Genomic DNA, 15,576 nt, shown 5'->3' on the forward strand with positions numbered 1-15,576 from the left:
GAGAGAGGGAGGAGAGAGATAACCCACCTTTGTAATGAAATATATGAAAAAAGGAGAATGGTAGGAGGAATTTATCATAATAGTAATGATACCAACTGATAAAAAGAATAGTACTAAAAAGTGTCAAAAAACATAGGCCTATCAGTTTAATTTCACATGCAGCCAAAATATTATTGAGGAGGGTGATCAGAGGGTTCTATGAAGAACCTACTGGCACATTGCAAAGACACAGTTTGGATGTAGAAAGTATACAGAAACAAAGATGAAATCAGACTACTAAGAAGTGTAGGAGAGAGAGATCTTTAGAGAGGAAGTGAAAATTTTTATTGTATTTGTTGACATAGAAAAGGCTTTCAACAGAATACAATAGAGCAAGTTGACAAGTATTTTGAGGAATAAAGGAGTTGATTGTAAGAAGAGGAAATTGGTACGAATATTAATTTGAGAACAGAAGATATGAGTAAAGATTGGAAGTGAAATGTCTGAGGAAAGTTTGATCAGAAGTGGAATGAGTCGAGGCTGCTGTCTTTCACTATTGCTCCTTAACATGCATATAGAGGAAATTATTGAGAAATGCTCAGCTGAAAAAAGGAGTTTGTGTTAGGGGAAGAGCACATATATGATTTGTGGATGATGTAGTTATACTAGCAAGAAATGAAAGTGGTGAAAACAGTGTGTTAAAAGATCTAAATGGGTCCTGTGAAGAATTGTTGTTGTTGTCTTCAGTCCTGAGACTGGTTTGATACAGCTCTCCATGCTTCTCTATCCTGTGCAAGCTTCTTCATCTCCCAGTACCTACTGCAACCTACATCCTTCTGAATCTGTTTAGTGTATTCACCTCTTGGTCTCCCTCTATGATTTTTACCCTCCACACTGCCCTCCAATACTAAATTGGTGATCCCGTGATGCCTCAGAATATGTCCTACCAACCAATACCTTCTTCTAGTCAACTTGTGCCAAAAATTTCTCTTCTCCCCAATCCTATTCAATACCTCCTCATTAGTTATGTAATCTACCCATCTAATCTTCAGCATTCTTCTGTAGCACCACATTTCAGAAGCTTCTATTCTCTTATTATCCAAATTTTTTATCGTCCATGTTTCACTTCCATACATGGCTACACTCCATACAAATGACTTCCTGACACTTAAATCTATACCCGATGTTAATATATTTCTCTTCTTCAGAAACGTTTTCCTTGCCATTGCCAGTCTACATTTTATATACTCTCTACTCCGACCATCATCAGTTATTTTGCTCCCCAAATAGCAAAACTCCTTTATTACTTTAAGTGTCTCATTTCATAATCTAATTCCCTCAGCATCACCCGACTTAATTTGACTACATTCCATTATCCTTGTATTGCTTTTGTTGATGTTCATCTTATATCCTCCTTTCAAGACACTATCCATTCCGTTCAACAGCTCTTCCAAGTCCTTTGCTGTCCCTGACAGAATTACAATGTCATCGGCAAACCTCAAAGTTTTTGTTTCTTCTCCATGGATTTTAATACCTACTCCGAATTTTTCTTTTGTTTCCTTTACTGCTTGCTCAATATACAGATTGAATAACATCAGGGAGAGGCTACAACCCTGTCTCACTCCCTTCCCAACCACTGCTTCCCTTTCATGTCCCTTGACTCTTATAACTGCCATCTGGTTTCTGTACAAAATGTAAATAGCCTTTCGATCCCTGTATTTTACCCCTGCTACCTTCAGAATTTGAAAGAGAGTATTCCAGTCAACATTGTCAAAAGCTTTCTCCAAGTCTACAAATGCTAAAAACGTAGGTTTGCCTTTCCTTAATCTAGCTTCTAAGATAAGTTGTAGGGTCAGTATTGCCTCACGTGTTCCAATATTTCTACGGAATCCAAACTGATCTTCCCTGAGGTCGGCTTCTACTAGTTTTTCCATTTGTCTGTAAAGAATTCGTGTTAATATTTTGCAGCCGTGACTTATTAAACTGATAGTTTGGTAATTTTCACATTTGTCAACACCTGCTTTCTTTGGGATTGGAATTATTATATTCTTCTTGAATTCTGAGGGTATTTCGCCTGTCTCATATATCTTGCTCACCAGATGGTAGAGTTTTGTCAGGACTGGCTCTCCCAAGGCTGTCAGTAGTTCTAATGGAATGATGTCTACTCCTGGGGCCTTGTATCGACTCAGGTCTTTCAGAACTCTGTCAAACTCTTCATGCAGTATCATATCTCCCATTTCATCTTCATCTACATCCTCTTCCATTTCCATAATATTGTCCTCAAGAACATCGCCCTAGTATAGACCCTCTATATACTCCTTCCACCTTTATGCTTTCCCTTCTTTGCTTAGAACTGGGTTTCCATCTGAGCTCTTGATATTCATACAAGTGGTTCTCTTTTCTCCAAAGGTCTCTTTAATTTTCCTGTAGGCAGTATCTATCTTACCCCTAGTGAGATAAGCCCCTACATCCTTACATTTGTCCTCTAGCCATCCCTGCTTAACCATTTTGCACTTCCTGTCGATCTCATTTTTGAGACATTTGTATTCTTTTTTGCCTGCTTCATTTACTGCATTTTTGTATTTTCTCCTTTCATCAATTAAATTCATTATCTCTTCTGTTATCCAAGGATTTCTAGCAGCCCTCGTCTTTTTACCTGCTGCCTTCACTACTTCATCCCTCAAAGCTACCCATTCTTCTTCTACTGTATTTCTTTCCCCCATTCCTGTCAATTGTTCCCTTATGCTCTCCTTGAAACTCTGTACAACCTCTGGTTCTTTCAGTTTATCCAGATCCCATCTCCTTAAATTCCCACCTTTCTGCAATTTCTTCAGTTTTAATCTACAGTTCATAACCGATAGATTGTGGTCAGAGTCCACATCTGCCCCTGGAAATGTCCTACAATTTAAAACCTGGTTCCTAAATCTCTCTCTTACCATTATATAATCTATCTGATACCTTTTAGTATCTCCAGGATTCTTCCATGTATACAACCTTCTTTTATGATTCTTGAACCAAGTGTTAGCTATGATTAAGTTGTGCTCTGTGCAAAATTCTACCAGGCGGGTTCCTCTTTCATTTCTTCCCCCAAATCCATATTCACCTACTAAGTTTCCTTCTCTATCTTTTCCTACTACCGAATTCCAGTCACCCATGACTATTAAATTTTTGTCTCCCTTCACTATCTGAATAATTTCTTTTGTTTCATCATACATTTTTTCAATTTCTTTGTCATCTGCAGAGCTAGTTGGCATATAAACTTGTACTACTGTGGTAGACGTGGGCTTCGTGTCTATCTTGGCTGTTTGTAGTAGCTTACCCATACTCCTATTTTTTTTATTTATTATTAAACCTACTCCTGCATTACCCCTATTTGATTTTGTATTTATAACCCTGTATTCGCCTGACCAAAAGTCTTGTTCCTCCTGCCACCGAACTTCACTAATTCCCACTATATCTAACTTTAACCTATGCATTTCCCTTTTTAATTTTTCTAACCTACCTGTCCGATTAAGGGATCTGACATTCCACGCTCCGATCCGTAGAACGCCAGTTTTCTTTCTCCTGATAACGACATCCTCCTGAGTAGTCCCTGCCCGGAGATCCGAATGGGGGACTATTTTACCTCTGGAATATTTTACCCAAGAGGACGCCATAATCATTTAACCATACAGTAAAGCTGCATGCCCTCGGGAAAAATTACGGCCGTAATTTCCCCTTGCTTTCAGCCGTTCGCAGTACCAGCACAGCAAGGCTGTTTTGGTTAGTGTTACAAGGCCAGATCAGTCAATCATCCAGACTGTTGCCCCTGCAACTACTGAAAAGGCTGCTGCCCCTCTTCAGGAACCACACATTTGTCTGACCTCTCAACAGATACCCCTCGTTGTGGTTGCACCTACGGTACGGCTATCTGTATCGCTGAGGCACGCAAGCCTTCCCACCGACGGCAAGGTCCATGGTTCATGGGGGAGGCTGTGAAGAATATAATATGCAAATCAGTGAGAGAAGAACAAATTTCGTTATAACTGGCAAAGAAGAAGGTAAAATGGCTAATGTTAAGAAAAGACAAATTAAAATTATCCTAATGATAGCTTCCAAGTACCTAGGAAGCATAATAATGGGAGATCTGAGGTGCCACCAGAGGTCAAAGCTTGAATTGCAGTAGCCAAGGAAGCTTTCAGTAGAAAGAAAAACTTCTTTTTTTGAAAAACTAGATAAAGAGCCCAGGAATGGACTTGCTAAGTGTTTTGTCTGGAGTATGGCACTCTATACAGCTGAAACATGGACAAGTAGAAGATGAAAGGTAGTTGGAAGCATTTGAGATGTGGGTGTGGCGGATGGGAAGGAATAGTTGGGTACAGAGAGTGACTAATGAAAACTTGCTGGAAAGAATAGAGAGAAAGACTGTTTGAAGTTACAAGAAAAAGAAAGAAGAATTGGCTTGGTCACATGCTGTGGCAAGACTGTGTGATGGTGAATGCATTGGGTGATAGTGTGTGAGAGAAGAATGAAAGGAAGGAGAAGATACAAGATGGTAGATGGCATTAAAGGAAGTAAGATGGTGGATGGCATTAAAGGAAGTGGGGCTACAGGGAAATGTAGAGAGCAACAGAAAACAGAAGGATGAGAAGAGCATTTGTTTGAAGACTTGCCTTTGAGTAGAAGACATAATAATAAACACTATCCTCTGTTACCTAATTGAGAATTCCTTGTTGCCTCTGGATGTGTTATGTCTACTGATCTGTTATCCTATTCAAGTCATAAATTTATTGTCACCTAGTTTGATTCAGTGCTTCCTCATTAGTTATTCAGTCTATCCATCTAATGTACAGCAGTTTTCTATAGTACCATATTTCAAAAGCTAGTATTTTCTTAGCAAATGAAACATTTCACTTCCATACAAGACTACACTCAAGATAAATACCTTCAGAAAATAATTTCTTCCTCATTTTTTGATATTTGATGTTGATAAATTTCTCTTTTTCAGGAATTCATTGCTTGTTGTTGGCAATCTGCATATTATATCCTCTCTACTTTGGCAGTCATCAGTTTTTGCTGCCAAATAGCAAACTCGTGTACTACTTTTAGTGTCTCATTTCCTAATCCAGTTCTCTTGCCATTATTTGATATAATTTGACTACAGTCCATCATCCTTCTTTGACTTAATGTTGATAGTCAACTTCTAGCCTCCTTTCAAGATACTATCCATTGCATTCATCTGCTCTCCATAGTCTCTGGCAAAATTACAATGTCATCAGTTGGCCACAGAATTTTTATGTCTTCGTCCTGAACTTTAACTGCTGTTCCAAAGTTGTCACGGATATTCTCTACTGTTTTCTTAACGTCCAGCTTGAATAACATCTGTGACAGACTATAACCATTTCTCACTCCCTTCTCAACTACTGCTTCCTATTCATGTTCTTTTACTCTGATAACTGCAATCTGATTTTTGTACAAGTTGTCGATAACCTTTTTCATCCCGTATTTTATCCCTGCTACCTTTAGAATTTCAAAGAGTGTATTCCAGTCTCATTGTCAAAAACTTCCTCCGAGTCTACAAATGCCGTAAATATAAGTATACCTTTCGTCAACTTATCTCCTGGGATAAGTCACCGGGTCAGCTTTACCTTGCATTTTCTTAAGTTCTGAGGTAATGTTGTCTATTTCTGGTGCCTTGTTCTGTCTTAGGTCTTTCAGCACTCTGATAAATTTATTTTGCTGCACCATATCCCTTCTCATCTTCATCCGTATCCTCTTTTTTTCAATAATATTGTCATATAATTCATTTCTCTTGTATAGCACTTATGGGTATTCCCTCTGCCTTTCAGTCTTAGCCTTCCCTTCTTTGCTTAGTACTAGCTTGCCCTCTGAGCAGCCAATATTCAAACAGCTGCTTCTCTTTTCTCCAAAGGTTTCTATAATTTTCTTATAGGCAGCATCTGTCTGTCCCCTAGCTTCTTATAAAAAAGAGTCCACAGCCCCTATAAATTCTTCAAATGAGTCTCTTTCCACATTTGTGTGTAATAGTTTCATTGTGCACAATAATATACTTACAGCCAAATGAAGAAAATATCATAATTTAAAGTATGTTTCACTAGTCAGACATGCTTCTGGAGCCTTTCATTTGTTGTCTAGTCATTCTTGCTTAGTGAATGTGCACTTTCTGTTAATCTCATTTTTAGATGTTTCTGTTATTCTCTTTTGCCTGCTTCATTTATTACATTTTATATTTTCTTCTGTTAGCAATTAAATACATGGCATTTTACACATGTACAACCTTCTTTCATGTTCCTTAAGCCAACTTTTAGCAATAATTCATAAATTTGTAGGAATTCAGCCATACTCTAACTTACGTGTAGCAACAGTATTAGCTGATGGTGTTATTCTTGCTACAAATAAATAAAACAGCTGCTGTCCCACTGTCCATCAGAAGATGGATGTACAGTAATCAGACTTTCTCTGCTGCTAATGGTTATAAGCCGTTCAGTCATTTTGAACTGAGTCAGAAAGACTGACAGTAAAGCACTCTGTCCACATAATATAATGGTAGGGCAAGCCAAGTGTGTATGAGTACTCCACAAATCATGGTGACTTCATTGTTAATTTGTACTACTTTCCTTCCACTATTCCCACTTTTTGTGAGAATATGTGACTGAACCCTGCCATGAACCTTAGACCTTGCCTTGGTGTGGTGGCTTTCTTGCCTCACCAATTCGGACAGCCTTACTGTAGGTGTAGCCACAACAGATGGGTACCTGTGGTTCCTAAAGAGGGCCTTTTCAGTAGTTGCAGGGGCAACAGTGTGGGTGGTTGACTGATCTGACATTGTGCTGGTTCTGCAAATGGCTGAAAGCAAGGGAAACTACATCCATTATTATTCTGGAGAGCATGCAGCTCTGTTGTATGGTTAAATAATGGAATCCTCTTGGATAGAATATCCAGAGGTAAAATAGTCTTCCATTTGGATCTCCTGGTGGGGACTACTCAGGAAGATTTTGTCATCAGGAAAATCAAAGCTGATATTCTATGGGCTGCATCTTGGAATTTTAGGACCCTGAATTGGGCAGGTAGGTTAGAAAATTTGAAAAGAGAAATTTGTTATAGTGGGGAATTAGTGACATTCACTAGCTGGAGAAGCAGAACTTCTGATCAGATGAATATGGGGTTACAAATACAAAACGTAATATGTATAATGCAGGAGTATATTTAATAATGAAGAAGAAAATAGGAATGTGAGTAAGCTCCTATGAACAAAATATTGAATGCATCATCATAACCAAGATATAGATGAAGCTAGCACCCACCACAGTTTTACAAGTTTGTATGCCAGCTAGCACCACTGATGATGAAGAGATTGAAAGAATGTGTGCTGAGATAAAATAAATTATTCAGCTAGTTAATGGATAGAAAAATTCAACTGTGATGTGGAGCTGAGATTCAGTAGTAGGAAAAGGAAGAGAAGAAAAACTAGAAGTGAATGTGAATGGAGGGAAAGGAATGGAAGAGGGAGCCACCTGGTAAAGTTTTGCACAGAGCATAATTTAATCATCACTAACACTTGGTTTAAGATTCGTGAAAGAAGATTGCGTATCTGGAAGAGACCTGGAGACACTGGAAGATTTTCAGGTAGATTATATAATGGTAAGGCAGAGATTTCGGAATGAAATTTTAAACTGTAAGACATATCCAGGGGCAGATGTTGGTTATGAACTTTTTATTAAAACTGAACAAATTGCAAAAAAGGTAGGAAATTATGAAGATGGAGTCTTGATAATTTGAAAGTCTGGAAGTTGTTGAGAGCTTTGGATGGAGCATTAGGAAATGAGTGTCTAAAATGGGAGAGAAATACAGTAGAAGGTGAATTAGCATTTTTGAGAGATAAAATAATGAATGCAGGAACCTGTGGATGTTACTGGTGATACAGAACTTAATTGATGAAAGGAGAAAATAGAAAAAAGAAGCACGTAAAAGGGAATACAGACATCTAAAAAATGGCTAGCCAGGAATTACAAGAAGTACAAATGCAAGACTATAGAAGCATGTCTAACTGTGGAAAATATAGATACTGCGTACAGGAAAATTAAAGAGGCATTTGGAAAATAGAGAAGCAGCTGTATGAATATCAAGAGCTCAGATGGAAAACCAGTACTAGGCAAAGAAGAGAAAGCTGAAAGTTGGAAGGAGAATGTAAATGGACTGTACACGGGAAATGAGCTTGAAGGCAATATTATAGAAAGTGAAGGGCTGTAGATGAAGATGATATAGGAGATTTGATACTCTGAGAAGAATTTGACAGAGAATTGAAATATCTAAGTTGAAACAAGGCCGCTGGAGTAGACATTCTGTCAGAACTACTGATATCTGCAGGAGAGCCAGCCATGACAAAACTATTCCATTTGATGGCAAGATGTATGAGACAGGTGAAATTACCTGACTTCAAGAAGAATGTAATAATTTAAATTCCAAAGAAAGCAGGTGCTGACAGTTATGATATTACTGAACTATCTGTTTAAGTCTTGGTTGCAAAATACAACACAAATTATTTACAGAAGAATGGAAAAAGTGATAAAAGCCTACTTCAGGGAGGGTCAGTTTGGGTTCTGGAGAAATATAGGTTCAGGCAAGGCAATATTGACCCCACTAATTGTCTTGGTGACTAGGTTAAGGAAAGGCAAACCTGTGTTTATAGTGTTGCAGACTTAGATAAAGTTTTGACAATTTTGAGTGGAATACACACTTTGAAATTTTGAAGGTAGCAACGGTAAAACACAGGAAACAAAATGTTATTTACAACTTGTACAGAAACTAGACAGCAGTTATGTGCCAAGGGCCATTGAAAGGGAAGCTGTGGTTGAGAAGTCAGAGAGACAAGATTGTAGCCTATCTTTGATGTCATTCAGTCTGTACATTGAGCAAGCAGTGAAGGAAATTGAAGAAAATTTGGAGAAGGAATTATAGTTCAGAGAGAATAAATCAGAACTTTGAGGTTTGCCAATGACTTTATAATTTTGTCAGAGACAGCAAAGAACTTGGGAGAACAGTTGAAGGGAATGGAGAGTGTCTTGGAAGGAGGATATTAGATGAAGATTAACAAAAGCAAAAGAAAGTTAATGGAATGTAGTCAGATTAAATTAGGTGTAGCTGAGGGTATTGGAAGAAAATGAGGCATTGAACTAGTAGACGAGTTTTGCTATTTGGGCAGTAAGATGACTGATGATGACCAAAGTGGAGAGGATATAAAATCTAGACTGGCTGTAGCTAGAAAATTATTACTGAGGAAGAGAAATTTCTTAACACTGAATACAAATTTTACTGTTAGGACGTCTTTCTGAAGATACATGTTTACAGTGTAGCCTTGTATGAAAGTGAAACATCAATGATAAGCAGTTCAGACAAGATGAGAATAGAAGCTTTTGAAATGTGGTACTACAGAAGAATGCTGAATGTGTAGATCATGTAACTAATAAGGGGCCACTGAATAGAACTGGGGAGAAAAGAAATTTGTGGCGTAACTTGACTAAAAGCAGGGGTGAGTTGTTAGGGGACATTCTGAGGCATCAAGGATTTGCCAGTTTAGTACTGGAGAGAAATGTGGGGGATACAAATTGTAGAGGGGGACCAATAGAGGAATACAGTAAACAGGCACAAATGGATGTAGATTGCAGCAGTTATTCAGAGATGAAGAGGTTTGCACAGGATAAAGTACTGTGGTGAGTGACACCAATCCAGTATTTGGACCCCCCCCCCCCCTGCGGGTCCGGGGTAGGAATAGGCCCGAGGTATTCCTGCCTGTTGTAAGAGGCGACTAAAAGGAGTTTCAACCGTTTCGGCATTCCATGTGATGGTCCCCCTTGGGGTTTGACCTTCTTTTTTCAAAATTCTACAGAAGTACGAGCCTTTCGGGGAAGGACGCCTTACGTGGTGTATCACTGGTCCTCAGTGCACCAAGACCTTGGCACTCAGCATTGTAACGGCGTTGTAACCACACCCAGTATTCCTCCAATTGGGCTTAAACGCCTGATGGGTTGCACACGTTCTGCCCATAGTGCGTCCCCATCTGCACCTACGATCATGATGGACTTTCCATGGCACCCGAAATCCAGCACGGTAGCCAGCCCGTTACGGTGGGGTCGTCATGTACCCTCTAGGTTGTAGCCCCCTGACAACACAGGGATCGTACTGCTGATACCTGAGCTGCACCCTCCCCACGTCGGCCAAGGAGTAGATGCCCATCTCCTTGGGGCATCAGGACTCCCGGCAACCGTCATCCTGCCAGGTGGCCCTTGCTGAGGCTGGGTGGCGCCCGTGGGGAGAGTCCCTAGTCAGAGTGGGTGGTATCAGGGTGGACGTTTCGCAGATGAAACGTCAACATGTATCAGGTCGCTCTGCGGCCGAGTCTTTTAAAAAGAAAGGTACTGTCTCTGGTTCTGGTTCTCCTGCCCTTTCCCCCTTGGCCACTCCCTGGGAGGAAGGACAGGCCCGCCGGCTTGGGGCAAAGTACTTCCCCCACTATTTAGTCTGTTCTCAGACCGATGGGGGGACGTTCGCCACCTCCAAGCCCGTGTTCTTTGTCCAGCACATCGAGGACATCTTCGGGGAAATCGAGGCTCTCAGTAAAATGCGTTCGGGGTCTGTTCTTATAAAGACCGCCTCCGCCACACAGTCGGCGGCGCTCCAGGCGTGCCACCGACTACGGGACATCCCAGTGTCCATTGTCCCGCATCTGGCACTGAATAGGACACAGGTGGTTATTTTTCATCGGGACCTCCTGCTGCAATCTGATGAGGAGCTCAGGGCCAACCTGGAGCGCCGAGGCGTGCATTTCGTCTGGCGAGTTCAGTGCGGCCCCAAAGACCGTCGCATCGACACCGGAGCCTTTATCCTCACCTTCGAGGGGGACGTTCTCCCGGAGAAGGTAAAGGTGATGTGCTACCGGTGCGACGTGCGACCTTACGTCCCGCCTCCTATGCGCTGCTTTCGGTGTTTGCCCTTTGGGCACATGTCGTCACGGTGTGAAGCTGAGCCCCTTTGTGGCGATTGTGGACGCCCTCTTCGTGAGGAACATACATGCACTCCACCACCTCGGTGCGTCAATTGTCCTGGCATCCACTCGCCTAGATCTTTAGACTGCCCCGCGTATCAGAAGGAGAAGAAGATTCAAGAATTAAAAACTTTGGATCGTCTCTCTTATTCTGAGGCCAGGAAGAAGTATGACCGCCTCCATCCCGTGACGTTGACAACTTCGTTTGCCTCAGTCGTGTCCACTCCTTCCACAGTATCCTCACCCCTATCCTGTCCCCCCTCCACCTCCTCACCCCATCTGGGGTCTATGCCTCCGCCTCCCAAATCCCTCCCTTCCAAATCCTCCTCCCTCGCGACCCCTACCCCCTCTGCCCCAGGGGCCACCCTTCCTCCTCCTCCTCCTCCTCCTCCTCCTCCTCCTCCGCCGCCGCCTGAGAAGCGATCCTCTTCTCAGGCGTCCATCGGGGAAACGTTCCAGACCCTGGCTTCCGAGGTCCGGCGTTCCAAAACGGACCGCGCGCGTGAGGACCTTCTTCAGGTCCAGCCCACCATCCCCGTGCCTCATTGGACTTCCAAGAAGGCCTCCAAGAAGAAATCTTTATCCTCCTCTCCACCCCGGCGCGTTTCGTCTGACGCTCCATCCGCGAGTCGCTGCTCCCGGCCGTCCTCAGTTTCGCCGGGACGCTCTGCTGCCAGGCGCTCAGCTGGCCTCTCGTCGGCGAATGATGCTGCCCTCCTACGCAACCCGGGAAAGTCGCCGCAGCTGGCGACGACTCGATGGACCAGGATCCGCCTCCCGCCGGTTGTAGCGTTGTTCCCTCGAAACCTGGCCCTCCGCGGCCGTCGAGGTGACCAGCTCTTCACCCGTTTTGTTCCCCCCTTTTTTCTGACTAGCGATGGCTTTGTTACATTGGAACATCAGAGGTATTTGATCTAATCGGGAGGAATTACAACTGCTCCTCCGCCTGCACTGTCCGCTCGTCCTTGGTCTCCAGGAAACCAAGTTGCGCCCAACTGACCATATTGCTTTTACCCACTATACCTCGGAGTGGTCTGACCTCACCCCTGCGGACGGTATTCCAGCTCATGGTGGGGTCATGTTGCTCGTTCGGGATGATGTCTATTACCATCCCATCCTATTGACCACCCCACTCCAAGCAATAGCTGTCCATATTACTCTTTCTGCCTTTGGTTTTTCTGTTTGTACCGTCTACACTCCATCGTCATCCGCAGTTAGTCGGGCTGACATGATGCACCTGATTGTTCAGCTTCCTCCGCTGTTTTTATTATTTGGCAACTTCAATGCCCGTCATCCCCTTTGGGGCTCTCCTGCATCCTGTCAGAGAAGCTCCCTCTTGGCGGATGTCTTCAACCATCTCAATCTTGTCTGCCTCAATACTGGCGCCCCGACTTTCCTCTCGGACTCCACTCATACCTACTCCCACTTGGACCTCTCGATCTGCTCTACCACTCTTGCCTGTCGTTTCGAGTGGTATGTCCTTTCTGACACCTATTCGAGCGACCACTTCCCCTGTGTCGTTCGTCTCCTACACCACACCCCATCCCCACGTCCTTCGAGCTGGAACATACCGAAAGCTGACTGGGGACTTTACTCCTCCCTGGCGACCTTTCCGGACCACGATTTTCTCAGTTGTGACAGTCAGGTCGAATACCTCACGGCTGTTATCATCAATGCTACCGAACGTTCCATTCCTCGTACTACCTCTTCTTCACGTCTCGTTTCCGTCCCCTGGTGGAATGAGGCTTGTAGAGACGCTATCCGTGCTCCACGACGTGCTTTACGCACCTTTCGCCGCCATCCTACGTTGGCGAATTGTATTGGATACAAACGACTCCGAGCGCAATGCCGTAGAGTCATCAAAGACAGCAGAGAAGCTTGTTGGGCCTCTTTCACCAGCTGCTTTAACAGTTTTACTCCCTCTTCTGTCGTCCGGGGTGGCCTGCGCCAGCTGTCGGGCATTAAGGCCCACTCCTCGGTACCTGGCCTGACTTCAGGTAATGAGGTCCTTGTTGATCCTGTGGATGTCTCCAACGCCTTCGGCCGCTTTTTCACGGAGGTTTCAAGCTCCGCCCGTTACCACCCTGCCTTCCTTCCCAGGAAAGAGGCAGAAGAGGCTCGGCGACCTTCCTTCCACTCGCTGAATCTGGAACATTATAATGCCCCCTTTACTATGCGGGAACTCGAACGTGCACTTGCACTGTCCCGGTCCTCTGCTCCGGGGCCAGATGCCATTCACGTTCAGATGCTGGCACACCTTTCTTCGGCAGGCAAAAGCTTCCTTCTTCGTACCTACAATCGCGTCTGGACCGAAGGTCAAGTCCCCATGCGTTGGCGTGATGCTGTCGTTGTTCCTATACCCAAACCCGGGAAGGATAGACACCTTCCTTCTAGTTACCGCCCCATTTCTCTTACAAGCTATGTCTGTAAGGTGATGGAGCGCATGGTTAACGCTCGGTTAGTTTGGATTCTTGAATCTCGACGGCTACTTACCAATGTTCAATGTGGCTTTCGTCGCCGCCGCTCCGCTGTTGACCACCTTGTGACCTTGTCGACATTCATCATGAACAACTTTTTACTAAAGTGCCAAACGGTAGCCGTGTTCTTCGATTTGGAGAAGGCTTATGATACCTGTTGGAGAGGAGGTATCCTCCGCGCTATGCACAGGTGGGGTCTACGCGGTCGCCTGCCCCTTTTATATTGATTCCTTTTTAACAGACCGAAAGTTTAGGGTACGTGTGGGTTCCGCCTTGTCCGACATCTTCCTCCAGGAGAACGGAGTGCCGCAGGGCTCCGTCTTGAGTGTAGCCCTTTTTGCCATAGCGATCAATCCTATTATGGATTGCATTCCACCTAATGTCTCAGGCTCTCTCTTTGTCGATGACTTCGCGATCTACTGCAGTGCCCAGAGAACATGCCTCCTGGAGCGCTGCCTTCAGTGTTGTCTAGACAGCCTATACTCATGGAGTGTGGCAAATGGCTTCCGGTTCTCTGAAGAGAAGACGGTTTGCATCAACTTTTGGTGATATAAAGCGTTCCTTCCGCCATCCTTACATCTCGGTCCCGTTGTTCTCCCATTCGTGGAAACAACTAAGTTTCTAGGGCTCACACTGGACAGGAAACTTTGTTGGTCTCCACACATCTCTTATTTGGCTGCCCGTTGTACACGTTCCCTTAATGTCCTCAGAGTTCTTAGTGGTTCATCTTGGGGAGCGGATCGCACCGTCCTGCTTCGCTTGTATCGGTCCATAGTCCGATCGAAGCTGGATTATGGGAGCCTCGTCTATTCGTCTGCCCGGCCATCCCTCTTACGCCGTCTCAACTCCATCCACCATAGGGGGTTACGTCTTGCGACCGGAGCCTTCTACACTAGTCCCGTCGAGAGTCTTTATGCTGAAGCTGCCGAATTACCATTGACCTACCGGCGCGACGTACTGCTTTGTCGGTATGCCTGCCGGCTGTTGTCAATGCCCGACCACCCCTCTTATCAGTCCTTCTTTGCCGATTCTCTCGACTGTCAGTATGGGTTGTATGTGTCTGCCCCGCTGCCCCCTGGAGTCCGTTTTCGTCGCCTGCTTCGACAATTGGATTTTGCCCTCCCTACCACCTTCAGAGAGGGTGAGAGCCCGACTCCACCTTGGCTCCAGGCTCTGGTTCATATTTATCTCGACCTCAGCTCGCTCCCGAAGGAGGGTACTCCGGCTGCAGTGTATTGCTCACGGTTTGTCGAACTTCGTGCGCGACTTGCCAGTCACACCTTTATTTACACTAATGGCTCCAAAACTGACGATGGTGTTGGCTGTGCCTTTGTCGTCGGGGCCGTCACCTTTAAATACCGGCTCCTCGACCAATGTTCCAGCTTTACGGCCGAGCTTTTTGCTCTCCATCAGGCCGTTCAGTATGCCCGCCGCCACCGCCATTCATCGTATGTACTCTGCTCTGATTCACTCAGTGCTCTTCAGAGCCTTGGAGCTCCATATCCGGTCCATCCCTTGGTGCAACGGATCCAGCGGTCCCTCCATTCTTTTGCTGATGGTGGCTCTCCTGTCAGCTTTCTGTGGGTTCCCGGCCATGTAGGAGTGCCTCGGAATGAGGCTGCTGATGCTGCAGCCAAGGCTGCAGTCCTCCTGCCTCGGCCAGCCTCCCATTGTGTCCCGTCATCTGATGTTAGTGGGGTTGTTTGTAAGAGGCTTGTGTCGTTGTGGTGGGATGCTTGGTCCTCCCTTCAGGGAAACAAGCTCCGGGCAGTAAAACCATTCCCAACTGCTTGGACAACCTCCTCCCGACCATCTCGGCGAGAAGAGGTCCTTCTGACCAGGTTGCGGATTTGGCATTGCCGGTTTAGCCACTGCTACATGCTCTCCAGTGACCCAGCCCCGCAGTGCCCTTGTGGTCATGTATTAACAGTGCGCCATGTTTTATTGTCGTGTCCCAGTTTTAGTCAATCTCGTGTTGTCCTGTCTCTGCCATCTACTTTACAGGATATTTTAGCTGATGACACTCGAGCAGCTGCTCGTGTTCTTCGTTTTATTACTTTGACTGGCTTATCCAAAGAC

At 44.5% G+C, this 15,576-nt stretch overlaps 1 protein-coding gene across 3 annotated transcripts in view; it reads left to right on the plus strand.

Moving 5' to 3' along the window:
* Positions 1-15,576, plus strand: part of LOC124596277 (very-long-chain (3R)-3-hydroxyacyl-CoA dehydratase 2) — a 71,994-nt gene that overhangs the window by 24,038 nt on the left and 32,380 nt on the right. The gene's annotated exons all lie outside the window — the stretch shown is intronic.

Source organism: Schistocerca americana, chromosome 2 (genome assembly GCF_021461395.2).
Source record: "Schistocerca americana isolate TAMUIC-IGC-003095 chromosome 2, iqSchAmer2.1, whole genome shotgun sequence".
Lineage (NCBI taxonomy): Eukaryota > Metazoa > Arthropoda > Insecta > Orthoptera > Acrididae > Schistocerca > Schistocerca americana.